Source organism: Mirounga leonina, unplaced genomic scaffold (assembly GCF_011800145.1).
Source record: "Mirounga leonina isolate KUSES-001 unplaced genomic scaffold, KU_Mleo_1.0 Mir_177, whole genome shotgun sequence".
In the NCBI taxonomy this organism is placed as follows: domain Eukaryota; kingdom Metazoa; phylum Chordata; class Mammalia; order Carnivora; family Phocidae; genus Mirounga; species Mirounga leonina.
In genome coordinates this window covers 2,248,653-2,263,242 of record NW_023270459.1, presented here as the reverse complement: position 1 = coordinate 2,263,242, position 14,590 = coordinate 2,248,653, and the positions used below count along the sequence as shown (strand labels likewise).

The following is a 14,590-nucleotide window of genomic DNA, read 5'->3' as shown; positions in this document are numbered from 1 at the left end:
TTACGATTGCTGTTTTTAGGCTGGTCTGGTTCTCAAATATTTGTTTCTCTCCAACCTGTACTTTGTACTTTTCAGTTGCTCTGGAAACATGACAGCTAAATTTATAGTCTGGCCAGCAGAGGGCAGTGGAGGCCATCCTTGTGCCTGCCAGATGAAGGAAAACCTGCACTTTGAGTTCGAAGAACTAGCTCCTACCAGAGTGAGATCCCTAGGCCAGCAGCATCAGCATCACCTGGGAACTTGTTGGAAATGCAAATTATCGGGCCCCACACCAGACCTACTGAATTGGTAATTCTGACGGTAGGGCCCCCAAATCTGAGGTTTACAATCTTTCCGGTTGATCTTAGGCACACTAAACTCTGAGAACCACTTACCTGGAGTGGCTGGAAGTTCCAGATCAGTTTAGCCTGGGCCACCTGGGGAAGAGGTGAGGTCAGCAGGACCCACCCTCTGGCATGGCTAAGCCTAGGCCCTGTGTTACCACAGAGACTTGGTGGCTGGATTTGGGGGAGGCAGTAGGCAAAATGTATCATCCTCTCATGTGTAGAGTGGCTTAGAGTCACCCCCCCCCCTCAAGTTTTCACACCAGTCACTTGTTAGAGCCCACATCAATCCCTTCATTCCTTCTCAAAAGAATTCTGAAAGGCAAATAATATTATCTCCATTATACATTATAGGGAACATGAATTCAGAAGGGGAAAGGGATGTGTTCAAGGCTACATGAGGCAGATTCAAGACTAAGATCCCATCCACAGTTCAGGCTTCTTCTACCATATCAGAGGAGGGAGAGGCTCTGCCAGCTGATGCCAAGGAAGCTCTCTGACCCACAGACCCACTAATGGGAACCAGTGACTGGCTGTCAGACACTAATGTCCCCTCTGTCTCTTTCTACTCTCCCCCAGGCTGCACGCTGCCCTCCTGCCATACCTTTTCCCATTCTCTTCCCCTAGAAGCCTACACTTGCTGCTCCTTTGGACCACATTTCAGGAGCCAGTGTGAGCTGCCTCAGATCCTGCACATCAGCGGATGGCCCAGTGGGCCAGGCCGCACAGCTCATATTTACCCTCCTGGCTCCTCCTTGAGGCCCCAGAGCTGCTGAGAGAGTAGTCATTTGTAACAAATTTCCAGCCACTGCCATCACATTCCATTGTTTCTAACATCTCCTCTGGGTCCAACTTCTCTTTGGCCAGCCTGCAAAAAGCAAGCAGTTAGGATCCCTTGGGGGCACATTCCTTGGGGGTTAGTGAGAAAGAAGGCCTTTGAACCCCAAGCCTCTGTTGTTGTTGTTTTGCCACTCTCTCCTAGCCCATATACCAACTTCCTCAGATCACCCTCAGAGGACACCTCTCTCCTAAAGTTCCCCCACCTTTGATTCCCTAATCCCATGATCTGTCCTTAAAAACAAATCTGGGGCGCCTGGGTGACTCAGTCGGTTAAGCGACTGCCTTCGGCTCAGGTCATGATCCTGGAGTCCCGGGATCCAGTCCTGCATCGGGCTCCCTGCTCGGCAGGGAGTCAGCTTCTCCCTCTGACCCTCCTCCCTCTCATGTTCTCTGTCTCTCATTCTCTCTCTCTCAAATAGATAAATAAAATCTTTAAAAAAAATAAAAAAATAAAAATAAAAACAAATCTGGAGTGAGCTCCAGATGCCTTCGTCCCAATAGTCTTGACTTTTTAATATCCTGATAATCCAAAGATGATGGAATGGGAGAATTCAACCCCTGCAGTCAATTTAGGGGAGTTAGTATTTGGGGCCAAGTTTTGGTACGTCCTACTGACTATGGAGGCAAACCAGTTCTGTGACTGGGCACTGCACTACATCCTTTTCTTAGCCGCAGTCCACTCCAGCCTGGTGGGACCAAAGGCCAGATTCCAGCAAGCCCTGCCTTTGTAATAAAGAGAATTGGCTCTAGAGGGCACTGCACTCCATGACACTGTTGTGTCCCTGGGCTCCTATTGGGTCGCTCAGTGGCTCCATATGCTGTTACAGGAACATGAGGGCAGACAGTTCTTGCCCTATAGAGCTTACAGTTCAGCAGGGAAGGCAGACATCAAAGAGTTGTCATAAAATTGATTACAATGAGAAATTCTGAGTGATGGGTTCTATTTTTTGAACTTTTCTGCAACTTTTAATCTTCTCAAGCTTAAAACAAATTAAATTATGCTATTGATTCACTTTTAGGAAGGAAAAGAACAAAGTGCTGTGAGTACATATAACAAGGAGACTTGGCCACCCAAAAGGAGGGTGATGTGTGCTCCACACGTTGAGATAATGCCCTGCATGAATCCCTTGGCCTCGTAGGTGGCTCTCACATTAGGGGACAGGGGTGCAGACCCCTGGCATCAGAAGGGCCTAATTAATTAGTCAGAGGGGCTGTAATGTCAGAGGCAATCTTGGGAACTAATTAGGCATTTTAAATATTGTTTCGTTGAATTCTTATGATGATTCTATGACTTAGCTAACATCCTCCATTTAAACAACTTTTTAAAATGGACACGGTAAAAAATATTCAAGATACTAAGGAGCATAGAATGAAAAAGTCACCTTTTTACATGCGATAACCTATTCTTGTTTCCCCTTCACAAAGGTAACCCTGGCTGTGTCTTTCTACAGGTGTTCTGTACATACTCAAGCATACATGTAAAAGATATCCTTACAAATAGTAGTGTACTACCTACACGGTTCTGCACCTCTTTCTCACCTGATATATCTTAGAGATGAACTCATAGTAATACATATAGCTCGGTCTCATTTTTCAGCAGTTGCCGGAGGCATGGTATTGATCATTTATTTATCCAAATTTCTAATAATGGACATTGGGCAGTTTCCAACCTTTTGCTACGACAACCCATGGCACAAATGATTATCTTTGTTTATGCCTCAGAGTTTTAATTTTATTTTAGTTAAATGAAATTTTAAAATTGAAGCAATGTGAATGTTTTCTCATTAAACATAACTTATTTTGGATATATTGGGTTAAATAAAATATTAAAATTAATTTCACCCATTTCTTTAAATTTTTAATGTTAATAATTAAACCGGCATAGGTGGTTGCATTGTAATTCTGTTGAATAGTCCTGCTTTAGATTGTCCCTCTCTGGTGGTGTCTGATACCCCCACCGGACTTAGCTCCCTCAGGGCAGGAACCCAGTCTGTCTTGACTTCCCGCTATCCCCATAATCACCCAACCCGGCATGAAGGAGGTGCTTAATACAGTTCTGTTGAATGAATGAGCAAATGAATGACCCTCTGCCCTCTCCCAGGAAGGATATATGCTTCCCAACTTCAAGTCTTAACTGAGCATCTTCTTGGAAGAAAGAATGGTATTCACTGGGTTTTCTTGATAGAGGACCTTGCACTGCAGCCAGTTCCCTCGGTTACCCCTATGGAGTTGGAGTGGTAACATCCATTTTGAAAAAAGGAGCGGATTCTTGATTATGTCGGCAGGTGGACTAAATGTGAACAAAATTCCCAGGCAGTAGGTACTCAAAAAGCACTAGACACCCTCAAAATGTGTGATCAACGACTGAAGGGTGGCTCACAGAGCCTCCACGGCAGCCCTTTGGGTGGTGGTCCTGAAGCTCCCGTGGAAGGAGGAGTTCTGGAGCTGCCTAGGCCGGCGAGAGGCCACCACACCCGAGTCCCTACACGTTCGGGCGTCCGGGCCCTCGGCGTGGGCAGGAAGGAGGGCGTGACCGCCTCATGGACCATCCATGCCTATTACCTGTGACAACAGGACTCCCGACAAGGGACGGGTACGGCGTGTGTGGCGATACCCGGGAGCTCCTATGTGAAGGAGCAGACTTAGAAGGAGCGCCTGAGTAGCGACCTTGGGGATGCTGCAGGAAGACTCGGCGGACGGAGCGGTTAGCCCCGCAACCCCGCGCCCAGCGGAGAGACCGAGGCGAAGGCAGTGAGCGCGCGTGCGCACTAGCGCGCGCCCGGTAGGAAGAAGCCCAGCGCGCGCTTCCGCGCGCGCGCGTTCGAAAGGGAAAAAAAAAAAGTCTCACCCGCGGGAGCCCGCGGCATTTAGGCCGGTGTTGGCCGGCGAGCGCGCGTGCGCGAGCGCGCAAAGACGCCCTCCTCGGCCGCTCCCCTCCACTGGGGGTCTAGCGCACAGCTCAGCTGTCCCCGCCTCTCCCGAGGCTCGCGCCCTCGGGGTAAGTACCTAGCGCCTGGAGGAGGCGGGGGGTGAGTCCGCCAGAGAAAGGTTGGAGGCGGATAGGGCTGGGAGAAAGGGACAAATCGCCCTCGCGGAGCCAAGAGCTCAGCCACCAGGCAGGAGTCTGCAGAAGACACGCCTCCATCCCTCACGCCCCTCGGGGCTGCGGAAGTGCCCTGGAGACTGGAGCGGCACGGAGGCGCCAGGTGGACTACCATTCCCAGAAGACGGCGCGGGGCTGCGCCTACTGCTCCCGGCAATACCTGCGCGCCAGGCCCTTTTTTTTTTTTTTTTTTCTCCTCCCAGTTTGCTGCCGCCTAGGGCGAGACTACAGTTCCCAAGAGGCTTCGCGCGAAGCGGCTTGGAAGTGGGCAGCCTGGAAGTCACTCGGGCCACCCGAGCTGGCGGCGTCTCCAGCGAACGGCGCGGGGCCGGACGCCGCGGTCGTGGGGCCCGCGGGGCGGGCAGCCGGGACGCCCAGGTATGTGGCCTCGGGTGCAGGGGCGGCCTCACGCAAGGGTGGCGGGGAATCGGTGTCCACTCGGACCCCGAGGGTCAGCGCGGGCTGGAGACCCGGCGGACGGCCGGGTGTGGGCACCGGTTGTGGGGGGCGGCGGCGCCGGGACTCGCGCCCTCCGGACCTGGCCGGACCTGTGCCCGCATGGCTCAACTTTGGAGACGTGCTACCCAGCACTGTGTGGAAGAGCATGGAGTGGGAGTCGGGTAGCGGTGGGTTCGCGTCCTGCCTCCGCCACTCGGAATCTGCAATCTAGGGAAACCGCACCGAACCTCAGTTTCCCCTTCGGTAAAACGGGAAGAAGAGTGTCTTTTGCTGGGGATTCTGTTGAGACGTTGAGATATGGCGAATAAAGCATTTGGCACATGGAAGACACTTACTATATGTTTGCGCTATTGTTGGCTCCCAAGAAATAGGGTGAAGGTGTTATCTATAGCATAGGGTTAGTTGAGGGTGTGCATGTAAAGAGCCTTAGCACTCGGTGCAGGGTGGCTGCTGTTAACTGAAATTATTTTAAGAGCTTTGGTTTGGGAGGCGGAGACCCAGATTCAAATTTAAGCTCTGCCATTTATCAGCCCTGCGACCTTGGGCAACTGACTTCACCTCTCTGTGGCTCGGTTTCCCTGTCTGTAAAATGGGGATTTTAATAGCCACCTTGTGGAGTTGTTTTGAGGATACAGCGAGAATATTGTGTGTAAAGTGCTTAGAGCAGCAGTTGGCACACAGTCAGCATTCAATAAATGGTGCCATTTATTCAGCGTTTTTCCTGCGTCCCGGAGACCCTCTGAGGGCGGGGCTCTGGCTGTAGTCTAGGTCTGGCCCACCGGGGAAACGTCTGATCCAGATGATTTCCTCTCCTGCAGCCTCAGGTTCCTCATTTGTAAAATGGGATGACAACATCAGTCTCAGCAGGTTGTAAGGATTTGCTGAGATTGTATTCCTAGTCTAGAGCCCTGTCTTACTAAGTAGCAGCGCTTATGTATTATAATTGTTCTTCTTCAATGTTCTCCATCTGGCCCAGAGACTGTCTAACTGTGGGCTGTGACATGACAGCCCTGAGCTCCCCCACACATTCACTCCCAGCCTCAGTGTCCCATCTGTGAAATGGTAGTCACAGGATTTTGTGCCAGGCTTGTTTTGATGATTCCAGGAGATAATTCATGTTTAGTGTTTAGCACAGGGCAGGGTGCATAGTAAGCACTTAATAAACATATCTTGTTTCTCTTAAGAGGCCTTTGCTGCTTCTGTTTATATACAGAGCAGAGCAGGGATGAGGTTAGTGCCCCCCCCCCCCCAGTTTTTATTCATCAAAGATTAAATTCTGGAACATGCACCATATAGGAGCCTGAGAAGAGATGGCACTGGCCTACTGTCAGCAGCCCCCTGCTCACCTCTCCCACACTCCTCCCCCTCCAAGCCAGTACATTCACCCCAGTGCTTTATGTACCACCCTACGGCTGCAAGCACTTGACCCTGTCTCAAAGCCATATTAGCCCCTTGAGCTCCAACTCCAGATGCAGAGCCTATGCTTCCTTGATGTCCCCTGGTGACTGTCCCTTGGGCACCATGAACACAACATGTTCAACCTAAACTTCTCCTCCCAGACCCAGGAGTCACCGTCTTGGCAAATGGGCCAACAGTGACCCAGTTGCCCAAGCCAGAAACTTGGGAGTTGCGCTTCTCCTCCAGCCTTCCCAGGTCCAGCTGATTGGCAAGAAGGATGGAGCTACCATTTCAAAGAAACACCATTTCATTGGCCCCTCACGGTCTCCCATCTCGTGGGCACCGGAAGTCCACCTTGGCCACTGGAGATGGCCTTTTCTTACAAGGTTGAGTTGTTTCTTTCAGATCACCAAGGATTAATGCATGTAAAACATTATTAAGGGTCAGAGAAGACAATATGGACTTGGCCTGACTGCAGTGGCCACAGGTGTGGCATAAAGGTCTGATTTCCAGGGGGGCCCATTTTTACCGGTGTGGGCAAGTTCATATCTTTCTCAAAAGTTATACTGGGTCAGTGAGTTAGAATATCCTGTATGGGAAGGCAGCCATCCTGGGCATTTGGAAAGGCAGCGCACATGGCGGGGAAGAGGCTGGGAAGGGAATTTATTATATCCCTGTGTAGGTTTAAGTCTGTTGGCAGAAACCTGTCATTGTGATTGCATTTGATGATGGGAACCCGTGATCTCAGTCACATTTGTGATGGCCACCAAATTTACCTAAGTGTTTTTTTGCTCTGAGGAAATAAAGCGGTGGCTTTTAAAGAAATCTTGGTCTTAATTGTTAGTGACAACAGCACATGGTTTTTTAGCAGTCTGTGTGGAATGGTCTAAGAGTTAAATGTGAGCCTGCTTTTCAGACATGGCAGTTGTCAGGTGGTAAATCAAAAATGGAATTTAGAATGTGCAGTAATTGGCGCCTTTTTTTTTTCCCTGTAAAACATATTTCACTGGTAGATTCCAAATTTAGGTTTAAAAAATGACACAGGTTATGGTTAACAACTTAACCTCGTCATGTGTTTAACTCGCAAGATCTAAATTAAATGTATTTATGTTTTAATAAGACAATTAAACAGTGATCTCCTTTGAAGTGTTTCCTTTTAGCTTTTGGAACGAGAGGCTACTGGACCAGTTCGTGCATCTGTGCTTTCTTTAAGACTGATACTGTTCCTGTTGCTTAGGACTGCTCTGGTCATGGACTTGCTTTGCGTGTGTGAGAATGGGTTGAATTTGGCTTTAAAAAGGTTATGCAGATGGGGCGCCTGGGTGGCTCAGTTGTTTAAGCGACTGCCTTCGGCTCAGGTCATGATCCTGGAGTCCCGGGATCGAGTCCCGCATCAGGCTCCCTGCTCGGCGGGGAGTCTGCCTCTCCCTCTGACTCTCCCCCTCTCATGCTCTCTATCACTATCTCTCTCAATAAATAAATAAAAATCTTTAAAAAAAAAAAAAGGTTATGCAGAGATACACATGCTTGTTGTAACACGTCAAAGAAGACAGAGATGAATAAAGAAAGTAGTAGGTGCCGCCCTCCACTCTAAAATCCCCTCCCCCGAAGGTAACCATTTACTCAGGCAGGGAGTATTTATTAAGTATCCGTGGTTAGGATTGGAGATAATGGTACTGAACACAGTGGATATGCTTTCTGCCCTTGGCAAGTTCAGTAGATGCTCTCCCTTGCCTTTTTCTGTGCTTGTAAGGATGTATATATGCATCTATTGATTGTTTTCTTTCTTCTCCCTCACCGCTCCGCCATAAAGGAGGGGTAGGGATCAAACCACACATATTTGTAACTTGATTTTTTTCAATTAATAATAGGGCATATCCCTTCAAGTCATTGCATACAGATCTGACTCATTCTTTTTTTAAGATGTTATTTTTAAGTACTCTTTATACCCATCATGGGGCTCAAACTTACAACCCTGAGATCAAGAGTTGCATACTCCACCAATTGAGCCAGTCAGGCGCCCCTGACTCATTCTTTTTAACAGCTAGACCTACATTCTTTAGTATGAGGAGACCATGCTTTATACCACCATTCCCCTGTCGCTGGACATTTAGGTTGTTTCTGGGATTTCTTTTACCTGTGCAAAGACACATCCAGTAAGCGTTCTGGTACACAGGCAGTAGAGCATAGTGACTGAAAGCATTTGGACAGTGAACAAGACAGATAAGATCCTCACTGTCCTAGGGTTTACATTTTAGCTGAGGAGGCGTGCAATAAACAAGGTAATTTTCAGTGGTTTAAGTATCACAGAGGAAATAACAGGGTGAGGGGATAGAGAGTGGCTGATAGGGCGCGCTGGTGGGGCGGGGGGAAGGGGTGGTTACTTTAACTTGGATGGTACGGGCAGGCCTGCATGAGCAAGAGGCACCAGCTGTGCCAGGAGCTGGGGGAAGAACATTCCAGGCAGCAGGAACAGCAAATACAAAGGCCCAGAGGTGGGAGTGAGTTGGCTACAAAAACAGGATCATTGTGGCTGGAGAAAGGCGAAATCCCATTTTTCAAGTTCATGCTACTTTAATTTTTGTAAAATAATGCTAAGGATGGTAATAACACCTAACGTTTCTTAATGCTTGCTCTGTACCAGTTGCTCTTCCAAGCATTTCACACTTAGCCTTACAAGACTCCCGTGAAGTAGATAAGTGTATGGAACTCACTTTACAGATGAGGAGCCGATTCCAGACTCCAGACTCTGCCCACATGCCAAACTGCTGCTCTTCCCAGACCCTCCTTACGGGGCTGAGGCAAGTTTACGAAGTGGATGCATGCAGCATTTCCTTTCCAACTTGTCTGACATGCAGAGCGCTGCGGACTATATTTAGTACATCATTTCCACTGGCAGACACGATGCGGTCAATTTCTGTTGGGATGTTTGTTTGGTTGTTTCAGAATTGAAGGCCCTTTAGCAGAGCTTGTCCTCCAATAAAACAAGGGTGAGCGGGCTTGAGGCGTGAAGGAGAGTGAACAGGGTGAACGTCCGGTTTGGGTGAGCTTTGAAGAGGGACTTGGGCGGGTAGGGGAAAGCGTGTTTCTAAGCACCAGGCCAGCATTTTTGACTGTCAAAGTATCAAAATACATTCCAGTAACTACAGAGCTACCTGGCCCTATGGGGCCCCCAGCACCCTGCTCCCGCCACCACGACTGTGTCCATTTTAATTTGATCTAGCCTGGGCCTTATGGGTTGTTTGAATTAAGGGCAGGCCTGGCTGCCCTTAGAAGACAGTAGTGGGTGCTTTTAAGACCAGGAGAAGTGTGGAGAGCATCTTTCATCCCGCCATCTAGGAAACATTTTTTTCCTAACTAGCCTGCGTGCCAGACACTGACAGTCTGAAGGCGAATGAGAAGACACGGGCTCTCAAGGGTCTGCAGCAGTATTGTCCATTAGAAATAAAATGTGAGCCACCAATGTGGACCGTATACAGAACTTAAAATTTTATAATGGCCACATTTACAAGAGTAAAATGAAATGGAAGAAATTGATTTTAATAATGCATTTTATCTAAAATATTAACATTTCACATGAAATCAGTGTAAGAATTATTGAGACAGGGACGCCTGGGTGGCTCATTCGGTTAAGCGACTGCCTTCAGCTCAGGTCATGATCCCAGGGTCCCGGGATCGAGTCCCACATCAGGCTCCTTGCTCAGAAGGGAGGCTGCTTCTCTCTCCCTCTCTCCCTCTGCTTGTGCTCTCTCTGTCAAATAAATAAAAAATCTTTAAAAAAAAAAAAAAAGAATTATTGAGACGTTTTACATTTTTTTTCACGTTGTCTTCAAAATACAATGTGTGTTTTACGCCTTCAGCCCATCTCCATTTGCGCCAGCCACGTTTCAAGGGCTCAGTAGCCACACGTGTTGGACAGTGTGGACATAGGGTATGAGACTCATACGGAAATCAAGGGTGGTAGCTCACGGTGATAGATCAGAGACGCTGTGCCTGTTGTATCTTGGTGAATAAAGGCGGGTGAGGGCTGAAAAGCATATTCACCATCGGCAGGTGTAGCTAACCTCCCAGCTGCCATCCGTCATAGGTGCCTTATGGGCCTGGCACTGTGCTTCGTCCCGGCCATGCGGGCTGTGCAGGCCGTGCGTGCCGGCAGGAACCATGATTATCCCTGTTGAACACCTGAGGAAGCTGCGGGCTGGCAACGAGAGGTCACTTGCTCAAGGTTGCTAGTGATGGAGGCAGAGTTTGAACCCCGGTCCAGAGACCGTACTCAAATCTCTGTCGTCTCTGCTGTCTTAGTGTTTGAGGGGGATGGGCTCCGAGTTTTGAGCAATAAAAACCACAGGAAGGACTCATCACACAAACTGGATTCCCAGAGCTTGTCGGGATCGATCCTTGAGGCCATGGTGGTGCTGGGGTGCTGCTGTAGCCGTGAGTGACTGACACTTGCACTCCTTACTTTGAGCTCTAGGTTCGGTGGAAACAGGTCTTATCTCCCAGCAAAAAGAGGGGACTCTGGGGACTAAGGAGGAGGGTGGGCAGGGACAGTGAGGGAGGCAAGGAAAGGGCCCAGCCTATTGAAAACCCATTCTAAACGGCTTCTTTGCACATGAAGCCTCTTTTCTCTTTCCGCCACTGACTCTGTTCCTCGAGGCTGTGGCCCTCTGTGAGAGCTGTGTGGCACCTTCCAGCGAGCCCAGCGACAGCAGCACTTACCCAGCAGGCGAATCTCGCCTTTGCTGTGATCCAAAGAGGTACTGCTGGATGGGGGGGGAAGGGACGCCACGGTGGTTTCCCCTTTCATTCGTGAGAGTCATTGTTCTAGACTTCTATTTACTCTCCTGGTTCAGGGTGCCCCCTCTCAGGGACAGGATGAATCTGGGCCTCCTACCCAAACAAGGCAGGTACTGGAGATTTCTCAGTTTGCTCGTGTCCCCAGGTAGTGGCTTGGTGCCAGTCCCTGCCCCAGGTGGTGACTCATGAGGGTTTTAACCTGTTCACCACTCTCTTGTCCTGCTCCTATGTAACAGATGCTCAGTAAAGTGTCTGTCGGCTGAAGCAATGATACTAGCCAGCATTCACCGCGCTCTCGTTAGGTACAAACACACTGCTCTGAGTACTTTTCATGTAATTTCTCATTTAATCCTTGCCACTACTCCATGGGGTAGGTACTGTTATTATTCCCCTTTCCCATATAAGGAAACAGGTCCTGAGAAATGCAGGTCCTAAAGCTGCCGAGTGTCCAAGCCAGGATTCAAACCCAAGCCGCTGGCTCCACAGTCCAAGCTCTTAAACACTCACTCTGCGGGCTCTTGTGGAAGGACAAATGGACGAATGGGCAAGCAGGACCATACTGACTAGTTTCAGCCTCTCCGCTCCGCGTGTGGTCGCTGTCCTCCTGTTCTGGGATAGCCCTGAGTCAGGTCTCAGCCCATTTGGGCCCAGAGGCTTGAACACCACTCTGGGCATGAGGTTTTTCTATGATTCTGGAACCTTCACTTCCCCTTTCTTTAAATTAACAAGAACTAACTGGGTATTTGATATCATGAAAGAATTCTGATTTTTTTTTTTTAAGGTGTAATAATGCTACTGGGTTCTGCTTAAGAAAAAAGTCCTTGTCTTTAAGACCCACATTCTAAAGTACCTGTGAACTGGTAAGGTGTCCCGCATTTGCTTCAAAATAATATGGACAGGCTGAGAGTGGAAGGGACAGTGTGTCTGGGTGAATGAAGAGATGAAGGAACTGTTGAAACCGGCCGATGGGGGTTATTATACTCTTCTTTCACCCTTCTGTGTTTGAGATGTGTCTTTTAGAATCAAGGACAACAAATTTCACTCGGAATTTGTGTATTTCGAGCTCAGGTGTAGGTGTGGGGGAGTTTCTTGCCTCTGCCCAGTCCACTTGTACAATAAGAACAGGGTTTTTTGGTTTTCTTGTTGTTGTTTCCATTATGGGAGTCAATACTTGGCCCAAGGCCTTGGAAACCCCTTTGGTAAAGCAGTGCCCAGGAGCAGCGAGGACACCAGGAAGGTCCCAGTGGCCACACGCGTCCCCGGCTGCTCTGAGTACTGGCCACGGCAGTTTACAGAGGTCCCACTTGCCTGAGATCGGTTTTCCTCCAGCACCTGACCGTGGGGGCCCCGCCCACATTTTTTCCAAAGACGTGTTTCAGCAGGAGGCCTCAGATCCTCCCCCAGTCCTCCCCTCAGGACAGACATGCACAGATCCTTCCTTTTTTTTTTTTTTAAAGATTTTATTTATTTGACAGAGAGAGAGGGAACACAAGCAGGGGGAGTGGGTGAGGGAGGAGCAGGCTTCCCGCGGAGCAGGGAGCCCGATGCGGGGCTCGATCCCAGGACCCCGGGATCATGACCTGAGCCGAAGGCCGACGCTTAACGACTGAGCCACCCAGGCGCCCCCAGATCCTTCCTTTGATGGGTCTTTGTTAGGGCCTCACAGAGAACCAGAACCCAGCGTTTGGTTCGCTCTCGCACGGCAGCAGGAGGCAGGGAAGGGGCCCCCTTTCGGTTCTGGCTTTTGACAGCAGAAGGGGCCAGATGCAGCTTGTGACAGACAGTGCCTGGGATGTGATGATGCTCCCCATCCAGCCAGCAGTTCAGACTCCTTTACCACGTATATGCACACCACCCCGCCCCACTCCACATATGTAGAGGGTCCTGTTGCATTTGTTCTTTGGGGGACTCTCACTTAATCCGTGTGTGACAGAAATCCTTGTGTGGAAATGGCAGGAAAAGAGGACACCCTCATTTTGAGGGGGGCGGTCTGCTTATCGTTTGCCTGCCAGGTAGGTAGACATGGGTGACGGGGACAGGAGCTCTGGTCTGATCCTGCCACAGGCTGGCATTTGTTCCGTCTCCTGATTCGATCTTTGCTCCAGTGCCCGGTTTCTCTAGGTGCGTGGGCAGGAAGGCAGAACTCCTGCAGCCCTCCGGCTTCCTCTGCCTTCTGCCCCCAGCATCCTCTTCAATTCTGTCCTGTCTTCTCCTTTCAAAGGCTTTGAGGTGAGTCCAGTGTGGAGAAAACGTGAGGAGGCACTGTCACCAGCTTAGCTTGATTTTCCCATGTTGCCAGTGTAGACGTGCATGCGTGGTGTCCAAGGGTGGCAAACCCCCAGTAGTCTGATTTTTCAACATAGGCATTCGATGGGGATTCACGGAGCTGAGCACTCTTCTAGGAACGAGGGAGACAGCAGTGAGCAAGACAGAAAAGCTTCTCCCCTCCTGGGGCTCTCATTCAAGTGGGGGATTAGACAGTAAACAAGAGAACTCAGGAAGATGTATGCTATGTCAGGTGGTAATAAGCACTAAGCAGAAGAACTTAAACAGGCAAAGTGGATAGGAAGTATTAGGGTGGGGGGTGTTGAAGTTTTAGACAGGGTGGCCAGAGATGTCCTCCGTGGGAGGTGCATGAGTTCAGGCCTAAAGGAGGTAAGGCAGTGTGAGCGGGCGGGGGTGTCTAGGCAGAGGGAGCAGCCAGTGCAAAGGCCCTGAGACATGGGCCTTGGGGGGGATTGAGGAGCTCACAAGGAGGCCCACGTGGCCAGAGCAAGGGATGAGGACAGAGAAATGACAGGCTTGATGATCTCTTAGGATCCACTACAAGTTTGTCTCTGAGATTGGAAGATATTGCAGGGTTGAGTGATTTATTACATTTCATTAAATTTTGAAAAGTGACCACATATGCATGGAACCAAAGGAACAAAAATAAGGCACTCACCTCCCTTGCGCAGAGGCCACCACCATCCCGGTTTCTTGCCGGTGACCAACTTCTTGACATTGCATTGAGTCAGTTTCCTGGCTTGTATTAGGTCAAACCATACGAAATTACTTTTTTGCAGGGCCTAGGGTGTTTGAATATTGGCAGTTTTATGAGGTTCAGCCTAATAGCTTCCTTTCCAAAGCCTGAGAAATCGACCAGTGCTTTCTTGCTGCAGGGGTTAGTGGTCAGAGGTCAGGACCTCCTCCCCCTTTCTGCATCCCACACTGCTCTGTCAGTGACAGGCCCAATGCTGTCAGTGACACCAGTGAGTACAGAACCCCTGCCGCACCCAGAGCACCATACCAGTCTTGCTGTTAAGGCTGACAAGAAGCTGCCTCTTCCTGCTGGGACCTTACCTGGGGGTGGCGTTAGTCATTCTTTGGCTTTCTGTATCTTGGTTGGCGCCACCAGTTTTGAAATCACAGAGAGCGCCCAGAGGGAAGGGCACCCCTGGCCTCTTGCCGGGTGTTTGGCATGACTCACACGGTGGGGGTGCTCTCTGGGGCCGGGCAGAACTTCTGGGCATTCTGGATCAGAAACTGGACAGAACAGCTGGCAGAGCGCCCAGCCTGGGGTGTCCGTGAGGTATCTGCTGGGACCGCAGAGGCTCAGGCTACTGGAGGAGGTCTGAGGATGATGGAGAAAGGCCTTCAGCCCCTCCTGTGTGCCGCACCCCTGCACTGA

At 49.8% G+C, this 14,590-nt stretch overlaps 1 protein-coding gene across 2 annotated transcripts in view; it reads left to right on the top strand.

Moving 5' to 3' along the window:
- The first annotated feature begins 4,521 nt into the window (after positions 1 to 4,521).
- Positions 4,522 to 14,590, top strand: part of SIPA1L3 (signal induced proliferation associated 1 like 3) — a 227,363-nt gene continuing 217,294 nt past the window's right edge. For both annotated transcript variants that reach the window (XM_035023460.1, XM_035023459.1), the window contains exon 1: positions 4,522 to 4,644. The gene's annotated coding sequence lies outside the window, so the exon portion shown is untranslated. The remainder of the gene's footprint in view (positions 4,645 to 14,590) is intronic.